This window comes from Arachis ipaensis, chromosome B10 (assembly GCF_059453495.1).
Source record: "Arachis ipaensis isolate K30076 ecotype BB chromosome B10, ASM5945349v1, whole genome shotgun sequence".
Lineage (NCBI taxonomy): Eukaryota > Viridiplantae > Streptophyta > Magnoliopsida > Fabales > Fabaceae > Arachis > Arachis ipaensis.
The window spans coordinates 47673311-47695432 of NC_142435.1; the positions used below are offsets into that span (position 1 = coordinate 47673311).

General features: G+C 40.1%; 1 long non-coding RNA gene and 1 other non-coding gene across 2 annotated transcripts; both read left to right on the forward strand.

The window, feature by feature from the left end:
- Positions 1-2771: 2771 nt before the first annotated feature.
- Positions 2772-2879, forward strand: LOC148579941 (small nucleolar RNA R71). Its single transcript, XR_015896144.1, has one exon. It is a non-coding gene; the product is annotated as a small nucleolar RNA R71 (small nucleolar RNA).
- Positions 2880-15230: 12351 nt separating this feature from the next.
- Positions 15231-15883, forward strand: LOC148579942 (uncharacterized). Its single transcript, XR_015881627.1, has 3 exons — positions 15231-15245; positions 15338-15391; positions 15469-15883. It is a non-coding gene; the product is annotated as an uncharacterized LOC148579942 (long non-coding RNA).
- The last annotated feature ends 6239 nt before the right edge of the window (positions 15884-22122 follow it).

Sequence of the window (22122 nt, forward strand, 5' to 3'; positions counted from 1 at the left end):
TGAATTTGTTGTTTAAGACTGTTAAATATGTTGGCTCTTGAAAGAATGGTGAACATGAGACATGTTATTGATAATCTGAAAAATCATAAAAATGATTCTTGAAGCAAGAAAAAGCAGCAAAAAAAAAAAGAGAAGAAGAGAAAAGCAGAAAAAGCCAATAGCCCTTAAAACCAAAAGGCAAGGGTAATAAAAAGGATCCCAAGGCTTTGAGCATCAGTGGATAGGAGGGCCTAAGGGAATAAAATCCTGGCCTAAGCGGCTAAACCGAGCTGTCCCTAACCATGTGCTTGTGGCGTGAAGGTGTCAAGTGAAAGCTTGAGACTGAGCGGTTAAAGTCAAGGTCCAAAGCAGAAAGAAGAGTGTGCTTAAGAACTCTGGACACCTCTAATTGGGGACTTTAGCAAAGCTGAGTCACAATCCAAAGGGTTCACCCAATTATGTGTCTGTGGCATTTATGTATCCGATGGTAATACTGGAAAATAAAGTGCTTAGGGCCACGGCCAAGACTCATGAAATAGCTGTGTTCAAGAATCATCATACTGAAATAGGAGAATCAATAACACTATCTGAATTCTAAGTTGTTATAGATGCCAATCACTCTGAGCTTCAATGGATAAAGTGAGATGCCAAAACTGTTCGGGAGAAAAAAAGCTACTAGTCCCGCTCATCTAATTAGAATCTGAGCTTCACTCTAAAACTCTGAGATATTATTGCTTCTCAACCTATTAGTCTTCTATTTTATTTGTCTAGTTGATTGAGGACAAGAAACAGTTTAGTCTTCTCAACATAGTTAGTTTTTAGTTTATTTTCATTAGTTTTTAGGAAAAATTCATATTTTTGGACTTTACTATGAGTTGTATGTTTTTCTGTAATTTCAGGTATTTTTCTAGCTGAAATTGAGGGAGCTGAGCAAAAATCTGATTCAGGTTGAAAAAGGACTGCTGATGCTGTTGGATTCTGACCTCCCTGCACTCAAAGTGGATTTTCTGGAGCTACAGAACTCGAAATGGCGCGCTTCCAATTGAATTGGAAAGTAGACATCCAGGGCTTTTCATAAATGTATAATAGTTTATACTTTGCTCAAGGATAGACGACGTAAATTGGCATTCAACGCCAGTTCTCTGCCCAATTCTGGCGTCCAGCGCCAGAAAAGGATTAAAAGTTGGAGTTCAACGCCAGAAATAGATCCAAACCTGGCGTTGAACGCCCAAAACAACCTTATGCACGTGAAATGTTTAAGTCTCAGCCCCAGCACACACCAAGTGGGCCCCAGAAGTGGATCTCTGCACTATCTGTCATAGTCTACTCACTTTTTGTAAATCTAGGCTACTAGTTTAATATTTAAACAACTTTTAGAGACTTATTTGGTATCTCATGATATTTTAGATCTAAACTTTGTACTCTTTGACGGCATGAGTCTCTAAACTCCATTGTTGGGGGTGAGGAGCTCTGCTGTGTCTCGATGAATTAATGCAAGTATTTCTATTTTCCATTCAAACATGCGTGTTCCTATCTAAGATATCCATTCGCGCCTAACTATGGAGAAGGTGATGATCAGTGACACTCATCACCTTCCTCAATCCATGAACGTGTGTCTGACAATCACCTCCGTTCTACATCAGATTGAATGAATATCTCTTAGATTCCTTAATCAGAATCTCCGTGGTATAAGCTAGATTGATGGCGGCATTCATGAGAATCCGGAAAGTCTAAACCTTGTCTGTGGTATTCCGAGTAGGATTCAGGGATTGAATGACTGTGACGAGCTTCAAACTCGCGAGTGCTGGGCGTAGTGACAGACGCAAAAGGAGGGTGAATCCTATTCCAGCATGATCGGGAACCTCAGATGATTAGCCATGCTGTGACAGAGCATTTGGACCATTTTCACAAGAGGAGGGGATGTAACCATTGACAACGGTGATGCCCCAACACACAGCTTGCCATAGAAGGACGTGCGTGCGTGAATCAAAGGACAAAGGAAAGCAGAGATTCAGAAGACAAAGCATCTCCAAAACTCCAACATATTCTCCATTACTGCATAACTAGTAACCTTTAACCCATACTCTCTTGTTTATTCGCAATTCAACTGATAAATAAAATTGACTTCCTGACTAAGAATTGTAAGATAACCATAGATTGCTTCAAACCAACAATCTCCGTGGGATTCGACCCTTACTCACGTAAGGTATTACTTGGACGACCCAGTGCACTTGCTAGTTAGTGGTACGAGTTGTGAAAAGTGTGATTCACAATTCGTGCACCATATTGCTAAACCTGTTTCTTCCACCATTGTTAAAGCCTTGTTGAGGATTTTGTTGATCCTTCCATGAGAAATTTGGATGATTTCTCCATGAGGGATTATAGGTGTTTCCATAAGGTTCACCCATGTAATTCACCTTCGCTATTGCAGGGTTCTCAGGATCATAAGCTTCTTCTTCAAAAGATGCCTCTTTAGTACTGTTGGATGATTCCTTCAATCCATTCAAACTCTGAGAGATCATATTGACCTGCTGAGTCAATATTTTATTCTGAGCCAATATGGCATTCAGAGTATCAATTTCAATAACTCCCTTCCTCATAGGCGTCCCATTATTCACAGGATTCCTTTCAGAAGTGTACATGAACTGGTTATTTGCAACTATGTCAACGAGTTCTTGATCTTCTGCAGGAGTTTTCTTTAGGTGAATGGATCCACTTGCAGAATGGTCCAGTGACATCTTTGATAGCTCAGACAGACCATCATAGAATATATCCAGGATGGTCCATTCTGAAAGCATGTCAGAAGGACACTTTTTGGTCAGTTCCTTGTATCTCTCCCAAGCTTCATAGAGGGATTCACCTTCTTTTTGTCTGATGGTTTGAACATCCACTCTAAGCTTTTGAGGAGGAAAGAACTTGGCTAAGAAAGCCGTGACCAGCTTATCCCAAGAGTTCAGGCTATCTTTAGGTTGAGAGTCCAACCATACTCTAGCTCTGTCTCTTACAGCAAACGGGAAAAGCATAAGCATGTAGACCTCGGGATCAACCCCATTGGTCTTAACAGTATCTCAGATCTGCAAGAACTCAGTTAAGAACTGAAAAGGATCTTCAGATGGAAGTCCATGAAACTTGCAGTTCTGTTGCATTAGAGAAACTAATTGAGGTTTAAGCTAAAAATTGTTTGCTCCAATGGCAGGGATTGAGATGCTTCTTCCATGTAAATTAGAATTAGGTGTAGTAAAGTCACCAAGCATCTTCCTTGCATTGTTATTATTTTCGGCCATGTTGTCTTCTTTTTCGAAAGTTTCTGTCAGATTTTCTCCAGAGAGTTGTGCTTTAGCTTCCCTTAGCTTCCTCTTCAGAGTCCTTTCAGGTTCAGGATCAGCTTCAACAAGAATGTTCTTATCCTTGTTTCTGCTCATATGAAAAAGAAGAAAACAGAAAAGAAAATATGGAATCCTCTATGTCATAGTATAGAGATTCCTTTATGTGAGTATAAGAATAGAAGAATAGAAGAAGAGAAATTCAAATACCAAGGGGAAGAGAGGGTTCGAATTTTGAGATAAAGAGGAGTGTTAGTAAATAAATAAATAAATAAATAAATAAATAAATAAATAATTAGAAGGAGATGAGAGAGAGGGAATTGCGAAAATTAATTAAATTAAAAATAAAATTTAAAGTTAAATTTCAAAAATTAAAATTGAAATCAAGTTAAATTAAAAATTAAAACAATTAGTTAATAAAAAAGAAATTTGAAAAAGGGGGAAGGAATTTTCGAAAATTAGAGAGATAATTAGTTAGGTAGTTTTGAAAAAGATATGATTGAAACAAAAAGATAAGATTGATTGAAAAGGATTTGAAAATCAATTTGAAAAGATAAGAAGTTAGAAAAGATTTTGAAATTGATTTTGAAAAAGATGTGATTGAAATTTAAAAAGATGTGATTGAAACAAAAAGATAAGATTGATTGAAAAAGATTTGAAAAAGAAATTTAAAAATATTTAATTTTGAAAATTAATGTTGATTACTTGACTAACAAGAAACTAAAAAGATATGATTCTAGAGTTTAAAGATTGAACTTTTCTTACTAGGCAAGTAACAAACTTAATATTTTTGAATCAATCACATTAATTGTTAGCTTTAAATTCGAAAATATGGAATAAAAATAAGAAAAATATTTTTGAAAATCATTTTGGAATTTTAAAAAATTATCAAAGAAAAATGAGAAAGATTTGATTTTTGAAAAAGATTTGAAAAAGATAAAATTTTTAAATTGAAAATTTGATTTGACTCATAAGAAATAACTAAATTTTAAAAATTTTTGACTAAATCAAATCAAATTTTCGAAAATTATGAGTGAAAAAGGGAAAGATATTTTTTTTATTTTTGAATTTTCAATGAAGAAAGAGAAAAACAACCCAAAGACTCAATGCATGAAAGTTTTGGATCCAAACAAATGATGTATGCAAGAACACTATGAATGTCAAGATGAACACCAAGAACACTTTGAATGTCAAGATGAACACCAAGAACCTTTTTTTTTGAAAAAATTTTCAAGAAAAAAAAACATGCAAGACACCAAACTTAAAAAATTTTTGTTCTTTAGACATTAATAATTCAAGAATGCATATGAAAAACAAGAAAAGACACAAAACAAGGAAATATGAAGATCAAACAAGAAGACTGGCCAAGAACAACTTGAAGATCATGAAGAATGCAATGCATGAAATTTTTGAAAATAATTTTTAGAAAATTAAAAAGATGCAATTGACACCAAACATAAAACTTGACTCTAGACTCAAACAAGAAACACAAAAAATATTTTTGATTTTATGATTTTATAAATTTTTTTTGAAAAGAAAACGACAAGAAAGTTACCTAATCTGAGCAACAAGATGAACCGTAAGTTGTCCAAACTCGAACAATCCCCGGCAACGGCGCCAAAAACTTGGTGTGCGAAATCGTGATCATTCCTTCCTTGGTAACGGCGCTAAAAACTCAATATGCACGTTCATGTTCTTAATTCTGTTTCACAACTTCGTACAACTAACCAGCAAGTGCACTGAGTCGTCCAAGTAATAAACCTTACGTGAGTAAGGGTCGATCCCACGGAGATTATCGGCTTGAAGCAAGCTATGGTTACCTTGTAAATCTCAGTCAGGCGGATTAAACTGATTTTATGAATTGATAAGTAAAAGATAAATAAAATATAAAATAGGATAGTGGTACTTATGTAATTCATTGGTGAGAATTTTAGATAAGCATATAGAGATGCTTTCGTCCCTCTGAACCTCTGCTTTCCTGCTGTCTTCATCCAATCCTTCCTACTCCTTTCCATGGCAAGCTGTATGTTGGGCATCACCGTTGTCAATGGCTACTTCCCGTCCTCTCAGTGAAAATGGTCCAAGATGCTCTGTCACGACACGGCTATTCATCTGTCGGTTCTCGATCATACTGGAACAGGATCCATTGATCCTTTTGCGTCTGTCACTACGCCCAGCACTCGCGAGTTTTAAGCTCGTCACAGCCATCCCTTCCCAGATCCTACTCGGAATACCACAGACAAGGTTTAGACTTTCCGGATCTCAGGAATGGCCATCCATGGGTTCTAACTTATACCACGAAGACTCTAATATCTCAGACTCGGTCCCCTGTATTAGATATCCAAGAGATATCCATTCAATCTAAGGTAGAACGGAGGTGGTTGTCAAGCACGCGTTCATAAGTGAGAATGATGATGATTGTCACGATCATCACATCCATCATATTGAAGTGCGAATGAATATCTTAGAAGCGGAATAAGTTGAATTGAATAGAAAAATAGTAGTACTTTGCATTAATCTTTGAGGAACAGCAGAGCTCCACACCTTAATCTATGGTGTGTAGAAACTCTACCGTTGAAAATACATAAGTGATAATGGTCCAGGCATGGCCGAATGGCCAGCCCCCATGAAAGTCTAAGATAGCATAAAACTGATCAAAAGATCCCAAGATCTAAATACAATAGTATAAAGTTCTATTTATACTAAACTAGTTACTAGGGTTTACAGAAATGAGTAAATGATGCAGAAATCCACTTCCGAGGCCCACTTGGTGTGTGCTTGGGATGAGTATTGAGCTTTACACGTGTAGAGGTCTTTCTTGGAGTTGAACGCCAGTTTGTAACCTGTTTCTGGCGTTTAACTCCACTTTGCAACCTGTTTTTGGCGTTTGACTCCAGAATGCAGCATGGAACTGGCGTTCAATGCCAGTTTACATCGTCTAAACTCAGGCAAAGTATGAACTATTATATATTTCTGGAAAGCCCTGGATGTCTACTTTCCAACGCGATTGAGAGCGCACCATTTGGAGTTTTGTAGCTCCAGAAAATCCATTTTGAGTGCAGGGAGGTCAGAATCCAACAGCATCTACAGTCCTTCTTCAACCTCTGAATCTGATTTTTGCTCAAGTCCCTCAATTTCAGCTAGAAAATACCTGAAATCATAGAAAAACACACAAACTCATAGTAAAGTCCAGAAATTTTAATTTTAATTAAAAACTAATAAAAATATACTAAAAACTAACTAAATCACACTAAAAACTATGTAAAAACAATGCCAAAAAGCGTATAAATTATCCGCTCATCACCTTCCCTATAACCTTATCAGGGCCGGAAATTCGTCGGTTCAACGCCCTTTCCCAGGGCTCTGTAACCACCTTGGCCGACATTAGTTGGGCCTTCTTGGCTCAATTCACCACAAGAATCACTGAGGCAAAGCACCCGATTAATTTGCTGGGGGTAACTCAAAGGATCGGCGAGCTGACTCAGAAGTACCTGGACAGGTTCAACGACGAGTGTTCAGAGATCGACGGCCAACCCGATTCGGTGGCCAGCTTGTGCTTGACAAACAGATTACTGAATGAGGATTTCAGAAAGTATCTTACCACCAAGCCTATATGGACAATGCAAGAGATTCAAAATGTCGGCAGGGAGTACATCAATGATGAGGAAGTCAACCAGGTTGTCGCGGCCAATAAGCGGCAGCCCGCCTACTCAAGTGTTCGCCCGCCCGGTAGCAGGGAAAGGTCAAAGGAGCACTCCAAAGACGGAGCGCCTGCTAAAACCTTCAAACCCTTCCCCGGGTAGGAAAATTCACCAACTACACCCCCTAGCAGCTCCAATCATTGAAGTCTATCAACAGATCACAGACAAGGGCATCTTGTCAAAGCCCCGACAACTCAAGGACAGGACGAAAGGAAACAAAAGCCTTTATTGCGACTACCACAAGGGCTATGGCCGCAAGACCCAAGACTTCTTCGACCTGAAGGACGCTATGGAACAGGCCATTCAGGAAGGAAAGTTGGCCGAATTCTCCCACCTTATCAAGGAACCATGGAGGCGGGATCATGATCGATCCAGCGAAGACAAAGGCCGTGCTGTAAAACAGAGGCGAGAGCCCGAGGAGGATAATGAGCGCGGCCTCATTGTGGTAAATGTGGTAGTCGGTAGAGATGCTCCCCCAAGATCGAAGTCGACTAGCAAGAAGGACGCCAAAGTCTTATCTATGTCCTCAGGCTCCATGCCATGCGCCCGGAGGGTACCGTCGAAATCATTTGGCCCCGAAGACCAATGGGTTGATGACGTGACGGAGAACCCTCCGATGGTGATTACAGCTAGGGTAGGAACCGGCATAGTGAAACAGATCCTGGTAGATACGGGAGCTGATTCAAACATCATGTTCCATAATGTGTTTGATGCTTTGGGCCTATGGGATGCCGACTTGAGGGGCCACCAACATGGCGTGGTCGGTCTAGGGGATAATTTCATCAAGCCTGATGGAGTAGTTTCCCTCCCGATCTCCATAGGCGGAGGCCGGGGGAAGAGATCCCTAATGGCGGAGTTCGTTGTCCTGAGAGACTCCATGGCCTACAACCTCATCTTAGGAAAGAAAACTATCAACGAGTTTGGAGCGGTGATTTGCACCAAGGTACTGTTGATGAAATTTGTTGCTGATGATGGATCCGTAGGCTCCATCAGGGGAGATTTGGAAGTGGCGGTCGCGTGCGACAACGCCAACCTCTCCTTAAGGAAGAAATCCAAAGAAGCATCCGGTGTTTTTCTCGCCGACCTGGACACCAGGGTTGATGACAAACCCAGGCCGGAGCCTGAACGGGACCTCGAAAAATTTACAATCGGCGACTCGGAGGAAAAGTTCACCTTCGTGAACAGAAACCTGCCCCATGATTTGAAAGAACCTTTGGTGGAAATTATAAGAGCTAACGGTGACCTGTTCGCTTGGACGCCAACCGACATACCGGGCATAGACCCCCGGTTCATGTCACACTTCCTAGCCGTGAGGGCAGAGGCCAAGCCAGTGGCTCAAAGAAGAAGGAAAATGTCCTGAGAAGGGTGGAAGAGGTGGCCAGCCTACTTGAAGCGGGTTTTATCCGTGAACTCGACTACTCGACCTGGCTGTCGAATGTAGTTTTAGTCAAAAAGCCCAGCGGAAAGTGGAGAATGTGCGTGGATTACTCCGATCTTAACAAAGCATGTTCCAAAGATTCCTTCCCCCTCCCCAACATTGATGCTCTTGTTGATGCGGTGGCAGGGTACCGATATCTGAGTTTCATGGATGCCTATTCTGAGTACACTCAGATACCAATGCACCAGCTAGACGAAGAGAAGATGGCGTTTATAACACCAAGAGGAACATACTGCTACAAGGTGATGTCGTTTGGGTTGAAGAACGCAGGGACTGCGTACCAGAGGCTGATGAATAGGATATTCAAAGACCTTATCGGCAAGATGGTTGAAGTGTATGTAGATGATATTCTGGTCAAGACCACCAAAGTTGAGGACCTCATCTGTGACCTGGAGAACGTGTTCGCCGCCGTCCGACGACACGGCGTGAGGCTAAATCCGCTCAAGTGTGCCTTCGCCATGGAAGCTGGGAAGTTTTTGGGGTTATGATAACCCAAAGAGGAGTAGAGGCCAACCCGAAGAAATGTGAAGCAATCCTACAAATGAAGAGCTCGGGATGTGTGAAAGATGTCCAAAGGTTGGTGGAGAGACTCACTGTGCTATCCCGTTTCCTCGGTGCGTCAGCAGCCAAAGCCCTGCCTTTCTTCAACTTGATGAAGAAGGGGATTGTGTTCGAGTGGACTCCGGCGTGTGAAGAGGCCTTCGAGCACTTCAAGGAGATAATATCGGCACCGCCTGTCCTCGAGAAGCCTAAGGGCGGAGAAGCACTATACCTATACTTGGCAATAACTGACGAGGCGCTGGCAACGGTCTTGGTACGAGAGGAAGGAAAGGTCCAGCAGCCAATTTATTTTGTAAGTAAAGCATTGCAAGGAGCGGAGCTGAGGTACAGTAAGCTGGAGAAGCTAGCATATACACTCCTGACCTCCTCCCGAAGGCTGCGATAATATTTCCAAGGACACCAGGTCATCGTTAGGACGGACCAAGCAATACGCCAGGTGCTCTAGAAACCTGATCTGGCGGGAAGGATGATGACCTGGGCCATTGAGCTGTCTCAATACGACTTGCAATACGAACTCAGGCATGCGATTAAAGCTCAAGCTATGGCTGATTTCCTAGTAGAAGTAACAGGAAACCGTATCGAGACACCGAACACACGGTGGAAGCTCCATGTGGATGGAGCATCCAACCAAACATTCGGAGGATCAGGGATCATCCTGAAAAATCCAACTGGAGTCGTATATGAGCAATCAGTCAAGTTTGAATTCCCCGTGTCAAACAATCAAGCCGAATACGAGACCCTGCTGGGCGACCTAGTCCTAGCAAGAGAGGTCGGAGCCACAAGGCTAGAAGTATGTAGCGACTCGCAGGTCGTGACCTCGCAGATCAATAGGACATATCAAGCCAGAGATTCGCTATTGCAGAAGTACTTGGAAAAAGTCAAGGAGTTGAGCAAGCAATTCGAAGAAGTCACGGTGCAACATGTACTCAGAGAGAGAAACATGCGGGCAGACCTCCTATCAAAACTGGCGAGCACAAAGCCAGGAACGGGGAACTGATCTCTCATTCAAGGTTTGGTAAAAGAACCGGCAGTGACTTTGCATTTATCCCAGGCAAATCCCTCCTGGATTGACCCAATCACCGATTTCCTGGAAAGCAGCAAACTTCCTAGTGATGAGAAGTTGGCAAAGACCGTAAGGCGAGAAGCGGCCAAGTACGCAATCATACAAGGCCAGTTGTTTAAGAAAGGCCTTAGCCAACCCCTGTTAAAATGCCTGCGTCCCGACCAAACGGACTATGTGCTCAGAGAAGTCCACGAAAGATGTTGTGATCACCACATCGGGGGGAAGGCTTTAGCCAGAAAGCTCGTCAGAGCCGGTTATTACTGGCCCTCTATGATGGCGGATTCTAAAGAATTCGTGAAAAGGTGCAGAAGGTGCCAGGAGAACGCCAACCTCCACCAAGCGCCAGTGGCCGAGCTGAGCCTACTAACGGCTTCCCGACCTTTCTCGCAATGGGGAATCGACCTGTTATGACCCTTCCCAATCGGGCCAAAGCAGGTAAAGTACCTAATAGTGGCCATTGATTATTATACAAAGTGGATAGAGGCCGAGCCGTTGGCTAGGATATCCTCGGCAAACTGTCGGAAGTTTATGTGGAGGCAGGTAATAGCCAGGTTTGGAATCCTGGAAGTCGTCATCTCGGATAACGGGACGCAGTTTGCTGATAAGAAATTCGGAGAAATCCTTGCTGGCTTGGGCATAAGGCAAAAGTTCTCATCAGTCGAACATCCCCAGACCAACGGTCAAGTTGAAGCTGCAAACAAGGTCGTCTTGCAGGGCCTCAAAAAGCGACTTGACCAGAAAAAGGGAGCATGGGCAGACGAGTTAGCTTCAGTCCTTTGGTCCTACTGCACAACCCAGCAGTCATCTACCGGGGAGACCCCTTTCCAACTCACATATGGGGTAGAGGCAATAATACCTGTGGAGATCGGTGAGCCGAGCCCACGGCTACTCTTGGGTGGAGTTGAGAAAGCTGTGGAAAAGGATTTGATAGACGAGGCCAGGGAGATGGCCCATTTGTCAAAATCGGTGCTAAAACAAAGAATGGCCGTGCGCTACAATACCAAAGTGCTCAAGAGAGAGTTTGAACGAGACGACCTGGTCCTAAGGCGTAACGATATTGGACTCCTGACACCGGGGGAAGGAAAGCTAGCGGCGAACTAGGAAGGCCCATACAGGGTGAAAGAGGTGATCGGCAATGGTGCCTACAAGTTGGAATGGCTGGACGACAAGGAAGTCCCGAGAACGTGGAACGCGAGCAATCTGAGAAGATTCTATTCCTAGATCCAAACCCGCCGACCGGACGAGCAACCTGCCATTCCAGCTGGCTTAGTAAGACGTTACTTTATGTTAGATTGTTTCCCTTGTCATATATTTGTTATCATTTTATATTTAGACCATTTGCCACCACTATTTATCTACTACTTGCCATCTCCTTTTCGCATTCATTATTATTAATTAAGCATCCACGACGAGTAAGCAATTTCATAACGTCACGGTGCCCCGGACTGATCACCCCGAGAACCACGAAAGTAACGAACGCCATAGTATGCGGCTACTAATACGATAAAAGCCACGACCTGGCTTCACCAATTACCAGCGAGACGGTAAAATGTTCATGAGCAAATAGCTAATACCAACAAAACAGTAAAAGAACACAAAGAAAAATTATCACCGACAAGGCGGGAAACAAGCGGTTTGTTACATGCCGACCAAGCGGCAAACAGATTCAAATAGTTTAAAAGGATTACAAAGTTTACAAGTCACAAAAAAACAAGTTACTTCTTCGGCATGTCAACAATCTTGCCATCCCTAATAGTCTTGAAAATGCCAACAGCCGAAGTATCAAAATCAGGAGCCAGCAGCTTCACTGGAGCCTTGAGGGCCTCCTCAGTCATCAAGATGGCACTCTTACCCTGCTTCATGGTGTCTTTATACTTCTTCTTAAACTCAGCAGCTTCACCCTGGGCCGTCTTGGCCGACGAGAGGGCCTCATCGCGCTCCTTCTCTAGCACAACCACCCGACCTTGAGCAGTATTAAGTTGACTTTCCAGGGTAGGCTCTCGCTCGGTAAGACGCGCTATGGAAGCATCAGTGGTCTTGACCTTTTCCTTAGCAGTCTTTACTTCTTCCTCAGCAACCTTGACCTTCTCCTCGGCTGTCTTGGCCCTCTCCTCGGCAGCAGCAAGTTGCTTCCGAAGCAGCTTCACCTCATCTCTATACTTGGTGTTAGCCTTGACAGAGGATTCAAGCTTCGCTTCCAGAGACCACGTTCCTGCCAAGGCAGATTCAGCCTTTCTCGCTATAGCTGCTCTCCGGAGCAAAGTGCGGTACATCCATCTCGCTTGCGAAGCGAGGTCCCACCATAGAAGAAGTCCTCTGTGCCAGGAAGCAGTTGGGAATCGATAAAGTGCCCGGCATCAAAGTTCTTCTCCATAACGGTAAGAACCCCCTCAAGATTGGAAGACGGCTTCCTTTTCCTTGGATTGTCAACCAACACCTCAACCTCAGGACTGGAAGACGACTTCCCTTTCCTTGGATTGTCGCCCTCCTCCTCAACTTCTGGGCTCCACCTCTCGTCGGGGTCCCGAACCACCCCCTGCCTCCGGCTGAGGACTCGAAGCGGTGCTGGTTCTGGCCCCCTCACCCTGGGTAGGTTGGGACTGGACCTCAGGCTCAATGACGTTGTCCGACGGCACTTCCTGGGCAGGGGTAGCGGAGTCATCGTCGCTACCGTCAGCCAAGAAAGTGTTGAACAAAGCATCGAGTCCTATCACTTTCGCAGACATTGACACTGCAACAAAACACGAAAGCCAATTAGTCGTCAAATCGGATGGATAAATGAGGACAAGGGTAAACATAGGTAAATTGCCAGATGGCTACTCACATATATAATTCCTAGCAATGACCCGATCACCTATAAGGAGAAGAGGGTTAACGAGATTCTTCCCAAAAACAGCCAACAATACGTCGGCAACCCTCTTGTTCTCAGGAGATAACCCTTTATACGTTATTTTAGTAAAGGCGTTAGCTCCCGCCCCGAAACTCCAGTAAGTCGGTATGCGACGCTCCCTTCTAACGTCAACCAAAAGGGATGCCGACCTTCAGCCGGGCGGACCTTGAAATATTTATCCTTAAAACCATGATAGGAATCTTCGAATATGCCGAAGATCCTGCGACCTTGGGCCGCCCGAAAGGACATGAAGCCCTTTTTAGCCCTCCCCTCTTTCGAAGGATTCGTTAAAGTAAAAAGAAAAAAAACACTTCAATGGAGACCGGCAACTCCAAATGCTCACACACCATCTCGAAACAGCGGATGGAGGCCCAACTGTTCGGATGCAATTGAGATGGTGCCACGTCACAAAAGTTAAGTAGCGCCATTTGAAAGGGGGAGAAGGGGAGGCAAACTCCCAGGCGAGTAAACATGGCCTTGTACAACCACATCCAATCCTGGACCTGGGGAGAGTGCAGGTTTAATTTGAATATTCGTTAGTTATTGGCAGGAACAAAAACTTCATAATTTGCCTCCTCGTCAATTCCTCCACAAAGGTAATCAGCTCGTCGGAACTTGGTAAGTTCCTCCAGGGACATTTGATTTGGGATTTCCTTCACATCTGAAGTCACCCAAGCATATCGGTCATAGGGCGCCGGTCTCACGACCCTCACGATGGGACGCTGGGCCATACCTACAGTGAGGGCACCACCCAATATCAGTCTAAGAGGCCGGGAAGCCGGTACTAATACCAGGAAACTATAATTCACCTATTCAACAACTATAATAAAACATGGTATAAATCTATAGCCAAGAGCAAGGCCAGGAAAGTAAAATCCTAGAATGGTAACCCCCCTACAGTATCTACCTAATGCTAAAAAGCCAACAAATATGCAATTCATATCAAGAGTGCAACGTACATGCAAAATCAGGAAGATGAACAACGAAAATAAACAACACTACACCAATGCCAGGAAGAGAAATAGGGAGCTTACTAGGATAATGACGATGATAAAAGGGGATCGAAAAACTGAGAATGATCCGGACAAAGCAGGGGCTCACAATAAAGATTTTGGGAAGAGAATGGAGAAAGAAAAGGAGACGCAGGCAGTGCAATGGAACTAAAAGGAAACCAAAGGGAAACTGAAAAGAAACCAACTCTAAGAAGTGCGAAGAGCAGGGGCAAAATAGTCTTTGCTTGTGGGGTTTCGAATTGCCCATTAAGAGCATTAAATGCTCGACGCGAAAAACGAGGCGACTAAAAGACGTTCCCCAGTAACGAACAGGCACTCACGCATGAAGAAGGCGCGTCCTCCATGCGGATGACTAACCAAGCAATGACACATGAAAGAGAAAACAAAACACGCCACCAACGGCGCTCACGACCATAGCTGGCGTGTTGGGGGCACTGTTACGGCCCGGCCTAGCTAGCTTGGTGGCCGACCCGGCCCACTGACGACCCAATCTATGCGATCGGATCGGCGCACACAACCCGTCCGATCTTGCGACCTGGACACGCGCCCCTGCTGCTAGCTGCATGACAGCTGCAGGAAAGGAAGCTTTCTGGAAGGAGGCCTCCCCCTGTGGGGCCCGCCTTATTGACAAGATATATAAGGGGAGGGTCCTACCCCTCCCCCAAGGTACGTCATCATATCCTTTACTCCTTTATCACCTGCACATTTTCTGACTAGAGCGTCGGAGTGTCCTTGTAGGTGAGAACCCCTCTCCTCACGAAGAGCTCGGGAAATCGTCTGCACCCGCCATTCACGCCCGGACCCAGATCGAGGCTGGAACCCACCTTCACACCCAGCAAACATCTTTGAACCGTCTGGTAACCTGTAAACCCCGCTAAAATCGGAAAATAATTAGTCAATAAATCAAATTTTAAATAGGAAAATTAAAAATACAAAACTAGTATCAAAATAGGATAGAGCTCGTCAAAACGAGAATTTTGATACCAATTTCGAAAATTTGGCCCAAAACCGGACCGGAAGGACCGAACCGGTTGAACCGGGGCACAAACCGAGCCCGTGGGTCCAACCGGACCCATAATATAAAGGAAACAGCAGCCTTCTTCTTCCTCATTAGTTGCTGCAACGCCAAAACAGAATTGGAGGAAAGGGAGAGAAGCACTCAAACCCTAACCCTTTGATCCACCATAACTCCTCCGTCCGGGCTCCGATCGCCGCACTGTTCGCGGCCACACGCTCAGCGCGTCGAGCTCTACCTTTCTATTCGAACAATTTCACTGGTAAGCCTCCTATTAAGTTCAGAATCCCTATCCCTCTTTCTTTGGTAAACTTGGAAACCTATGGTGAATCTTGTCCAATTTCTATGTTCTAGGTTCAAGTTAGCTTCCGGAACTTGTGGGCTCAAGCTATTGAGCATATGGGTATGGTAAGAACACCCTAACCCTAGCTCAATCTTGTTTTTGGTAATAGAAAACTGAATTGGAACATATATATGTGTATTAGGTGTAGTTTAAGAGGGTGTTTATGCATTGGACTTGAATTTGGATTACTTGGAGCTTTGTTGGTGACAAGGCTTACTTTGGGGCTATTTGATTGAGCTTGGAGGGGCTGTGATTTTGAGTTGTGAGGCTGCCTTGGGTGAACTAAGTGATCGGCCAAGGTATGGTTCAAGTTTCGCACGTTTAATATTTACGGTGTTGTGAAAACTTAGGTTAGAGGAACCATAGGATAAGTTGAATTGTTTGTTCTATTTAATGATTAGCCTTGTAATGTTGTTGGAATAGATTTGTTGGTGGCTATATATATTGGAATTATGAGGTGTGGAAGTTATTAATGGTGTGCTCTTATATTTATTTATGATGGATTAGGATTGGTGTTTGTTAATAAGGGTGTAGAGTTGTGTTGTGGTGGTATTGCATTTGCTGTAACTAATTATGTAATGATCAGAATTGCATGAGACCAAGTCTGGGATAAACTTGGGAATATAAGGAACTAAACTGGAAAATTTGCGACCTTTTTGTTAAATATACAATTTATGGCAAATTTTTAAAGTTAGGTTGTTAAATCTGTCCTGCAGCAGAAAAGGTTAAACAGGACAGCAACTTGTTTGTCTTGCTGCGACTTCTACGAGTTGATTTTTGGAGCAAAACTAATTTTGTTATAAAATTTGATTAACTTGCTTTATTTCTCTAAAACTTCAGAATTTAAAAGTTGAGGATTGGGAGTTGTGAATTTTTGAATATTGGTGGTCAAAACTGAAAAGAAACAGATTTCAGCAAGCTATGCATCAACTTCCAATACTTGTAACTCTTAGAATTGAATAGCAATTGGGTTGAAACCAAGACACAGTTGTTTCTGGATGAGCTAGGAGTTTCCAAATCAAAATTTAGCTTAATTGGAGTTTTGTAATAAAAGTTATTCAAATTGAAAGGTACTAGGCTTGTTGGTTTCAAAAACAGATTTTGACTCATTTTTACTTAACTTCCAGGTAATGTAACTTCTTTATTAAAAATGATATTAACTCAGAACCAATTGAGAAAGAAACCTGGATGAGTGAAGTGTAACTACATTAATTTTTAAAGTCATTGGATTTAACTTGAATTTTATATTGAATTTTGAATATCACATGCTGTTGCTGTTTTTCTGGTTTTATGCACTGCAGAACAGTCACTGTTTTTCCTTTATTCCTAAGGCTAGAAAAATCAGAAAATTATGATCTTTGGTTTGTTAGAAATCTTATTTCAAGATGAACGCCTGGACATAAAGTTTGCGCAATTCCGAGTTCATTTGTTATATTAAAAACAGAAAAGGAAATAGAGTGTCGAGGATGTCTTAGTGATAGTCATGGGTTCGAGAAGTTAAAGTTTAACCTTCGTGTGATGTGACTGATTTAATGTTAGAGTTGGGTTGATTTTAAGATTATTCGATAATAAGAAGGTTGAGAAGAGTTTGATAAATAGTTTGGTCAGGACGCAGAAAGGATAATTAAGATGAATTATAAGGGAATGATGATGAAAAATGTGAAAGGGAGGTTGTTTATAAAAGGAGTTAACATGCCATGGCTTAATGAATGATTAAATAATGATTATGATTATGAAATGGCTTATGAAAGATGATATCTGAGATACGAGTTTCCCTGGGTAAAAACCGTGGCTCGCCACCACGTGTTCCAGGTCGATTCTCGATACTCTGTTAACCCTACGTCGTAAGGGTAACCGGGCACGTATAAATTCCCGGGTATGGATAACCCCCATTGAGTGATTTATATGATGATTGAATGTAAACTCTATGCATAGACTCTTGGGGATGCGCGACGGGGGACAGTCTAAGGTTTTCGGACTTGTCGGGTTGGCTGGATAACCGACAGATGGGCCCCATCAGCCATAGGACAGGCATGCATCATATGCAGTTGTTTGTTTTGATTGCTATGCATTTCCTGGGTTTGCCTAATTGATATATATCACCTGCTATCTGTTATACTTGCTATTTGTACTATCTGCTTATTACTTGTGCGTGACCTTGTTTGGTTGCTTGTTTCTGTTGCATTGTGAATGATGGAGGGATGGAGGAAAAGGAGAAATGGTTTGGTGTTAGATTAGGATTGAAATTGAGTAAGTTAGGTAGATTTAGAATACCTACCCCTGTTATAGCTTCTGTTTAGTAATTAAGTTGGATAATTGTATAACGGAGTTCTAGGATTGCCCATGGCATTCTCAGGACCGTATTTCTTATGCGCGTGGCACTTTTACCATGCTGAGAACCTCCGGTTCTCATTCCATATTGTATTGTTGTTTTTCAGATGCAGATCGAGAGGCTCCTCGCTAGGCGTCTGGATCCTGGAAAGCGAAGTAGTCCTTGGGTGTATTTTGGTTTTCTATTTGTATATATGTATATATGTATTTAGCTTACTCTCCAAGAAACTTATGTATGCTGCTCCTCTTAGAGGTTGAGGGAGAGATAGGAGTTTATTTTGGTATTTTGGTATATTTTGGGGATACCTATGTATGTTCATATGTATATATATATATATCCTCTGGCCAGCCTTAGCTTCGCAGGCTAAGTCAGGGGCTAGTTATGCTATTTCCTTGGCTTTCCTTTATTCTTTTGCTTAACTTTATCATGTTCCTATTAGGTTTCTTAGCACGCAAGTAATCCTTTCCTGAGCGTTGCGCTTTTTGTTTTGCGATTTTGTTTTACCCGTTTTTCAAGGCTCCTAGTTAAGTATCTTTTCTCTATTATTATATATATATTACTATTCTTAGAGGTCGTAATACCTTACTAACTCAGTCTTATGACTTAAGCATAAGATTAAGTATGGTAGGGTGTTACATAACCGACTTACCGTACAGTTTCTAACACACTACTGGACATCTTATATAAAATCGTGTGAAGCTTGAAGCATAGCCAAAAAGATTTAACACTATATATGTAAATATATAGTGTTGTGCCTTGTCAAAAGAATAGTTCAATCTAAATGACCAATCCATTATGTGAGAGCACCAAAACAGATTTTATAATATTAATTTACTAGTTCTGTATAGAGATCTAGACAAGATGCAAAAAATGCTAGTACTTATTTTCAGTGAAGAGGATAAAGCATAAGATTTATAAAAAAAGGGGGGATAATACAGCCACAAAGAACAAAAGGATGAGAAATCCTAGTTGAAAAAAAAGGGGAGGGGGGAGAGGGAAAGACAATATAAAAATGAAGAAAACATAACTGAAACTAACCACCCAAAGCATGAAGTTTGCAAGACTAGACATTTGTAGATAGAAACAAACTTGCTCAAAATAATTGAGATGTAATTAAGAAACCTTATCAGCAAATCTCTGTACTGGAGGTTCCCTGCTTTATGCCTCTTCAACGAGGCGGTGGATGAGGAAAAGTCAGACTGACGAAGGGAGGAGGCGAGGCGGTATGGAGGAGCCGAGCAGGAGAACGAAGAAGCCGAGCAGGGAAGCGAAGAATGGAGAACTCACAAATAAAAATGAGGAGTTAAAATTAGGGAAAGTGCTAAAAGCTTGAGAGAGTTGAGACGGTGAGTGACTTGGGCCTTAGGGTGGAGCCGTGGAGAGAGGGGGGTTGGGATAAATACCAAAACAATAAAAATAAAATGTATGTATATTTTCGATTCGATTTGATTCGATTCGATTTTATAAAATCAACTAAAAACAGAACTAAACCGATCGGTTTTGTTAAAAAAATCCAAAAAATCCAATATTTTTTATTTTCAAATCGATTGTTATAATTTTCAATTCGATTTTGCGCTAATTTTCGGTGTGGTACACCCCTAATGCCACATATTAATGATGTTCCTACAGATCTGATCATCTTGTATTTATATTAATGCCACATATTAATCTACCACGATACCTATGATTCTTATCATTTCTCATTATGAAGCGTGTGAATTTAATTATTTATGATTGAAATAAAACATTATAATAATGTAATTTTAACGAGGGGAGTGGGCTGTAGCACAAAGGTATGTCGCCGCGCATTTTTTTAATTATTGTTAAGTATTTTATAGTAATAACACATATACTAAAATTAATTACTAAAATCGATTATTAGTGTATAATATATATATTAAAATATAAAATATATATTAAAAATAAATTAAATTATATATATTTATATATAAATATATTAATAATTAATTTTAATTATTAAATTTAATATATAAATAATATTTTTAACTTTTCAATTTGCCACTTCAATATTTTTTATAAACTGCAAGAAATTCAAAAAAATAAAATAAAATAAAAATATTGCTTACAGCCTTACACTGTAAAAGTAATAAAAAAATAAAAATACTTTTTGTATTCTGTAAAAAAATACATTTATTAAAAAATGCTTCTCGTATTTTGGAAGAAGTTTATCGGTTTATCCTCATATTTCTGAATTTTATTTAAAATTTCCATTTGAGTATTACACAGAAAATCAAGGCATATAAGTATATAACAAATTTTAAGCGCTGTTGTTGGGCCTAAAAAACTAAAAAGCGAGAATTAAAATAAAGAAGGGAAGGCCTAAAGGCTAAGGGCATGGTGATGTCAAAAAGGTAGCTAGGCTTTGCCATTAGCATATACACCCAAATTTGTAGGACGGCACACCACGTGATTCTGATCTGATAAAAGCTCTAAAGTGTGCGGTGCAGCCGTGCAGGGTGCCACTGCCAGGTTTCATTTTGTTTCTGAATTATTTGACAATTTGGTTCCTCCTAACCCATGCCCCCATTCCACCGCGCACCACACCAATAGCCAATTTTCATAATTCACCTTATTTCCTTTAAATTCTAATGAAATTATTACAAATCTAATCATATTAGATATAGTGATATATATGTTAGGAAATTATTTTAATTTTTTAATTTATTTATAAACAATACATATATTAATTATAATTATAAATTATATTATTTTAAATTAAATGACTTATATAATAGTGATCTCATTTATTGTTATAAATACTAAATTTAATAAATTATAATTATTTTTAATTTAAAATTAAATGAGAATAAAATTAGATATTATTTTTTGTTCTTTAGATAATTATCTTTTAGATTTTAGATATATTATCTTTTAGACTTTAGATAATATTTTATTTAGATTTTAAAGTTTAATGGGTGTCATGATTAAATATAAATAGTACTTTCAGGATTTCGTCCCCAAACCTTTGTCGCTCTTTCCAATAGTCACAATTCAGCTCTATTAGGGATATAGAAAGTTTTGGTTGAGGAAGATCGAAAGAATAATAAGACTGAGATAATTCTTCCATCAATCTCCGATCTATAATTCCTGATTTTTATAAATAAAGATACGTTTACGCATTATCATATATTTTTTGTGATTATAGATGATTTGGTTAATAAAATAATTTATTCCAACGACATATACATAAACGAGAAAGCCTAGGAAATCAATTTTATATGCCGCGAAATAATCAACATTTACTTTTGGACGTTTTTTCTTTTTAATTTTAAGAATTTTTTAAAAATTTTTATTTTAGATAATTTTTTAATTTATTTACAGTCCAACTAATAGTTAATATTCTAATTGATTATCTAGTATGATTATATATACTACTGTACAATGATGCGATGGAAACAACTGGAGTATTAACTATGGCAAGGATTAGTAGTTTGTTCAGGCTATAACATCGAAAGTTAGAAACAAACACATCATCACATGATGGTTAATAATTTGATGCAACAATTGATACATATTTTCACTCTTTTATTTTATTCTCTTAGCCAAGCATATCCGAATTATTGTTTGTCTAATTCTCTAGTCATAGGTTTTTTAAATTACATATATTTGTACTTTTAGCCTATTTATGATCATATTGGATTGAATTTATCTCAAATTAAGATTGTCAGATGAAAAAAAAAAAAAACAAATTAAAATTACTAAAAAATATAAAAAGTAAAGGAAAAATAATCTGTTCAATGCAAATATTTATCGAAAGGGTTCTGGAGGAGGGGCTAAGTCCAAGAAAAGAAGGGTTGTTTTTGGACCAAAATATTTGGCTGGGCTAATAAATTGGGTAACGTCGAACCCTATTTAGCAAAAGAATTTGGGCCTCATGAGGGGCCTTGTTTTTCTAAGACAAAAAACTATATGTTGTATTAATACCAAAAGCAAAAACGACATAAAATCCTGGCAAAAAAAAAAAAAAAAAGAAGAAAAGAAATAAAACAATAGATGTGGACATGTGGTTTTTCAGAAGTCTCGGGGTGGCATTACAAAAAATAGTACTGTCAAAAGACAAAAAGTTTATCTATAAAAATGAGTAATATTTCAAAATTAATCCTTAAAGAACTTTTAGTGGAAAAATTTAATTCTTACACATTAATTTTTACGTCAAATTTTATTAAAAAGTTAGATAAATTAATATCTATCGTTATTTAATATAAAACATAACAGTTTTAAAAAAAAAATTATATTAGTTTTTTATATAGATAGATAAACAATCTAATATGATAATTAATCTATAAAATAAAAATTTAAAAAGCAGTTTAATAAATTTTTTTGACACATAATTTAATAATTAAATTTATTAAGAATTAAAATGTTTGACTAAAAATTTCTTAATAACTGATTTGCCCATTTATATTCTCACCCAACTTTGTCCCAACTCCCAACTCAACGCTA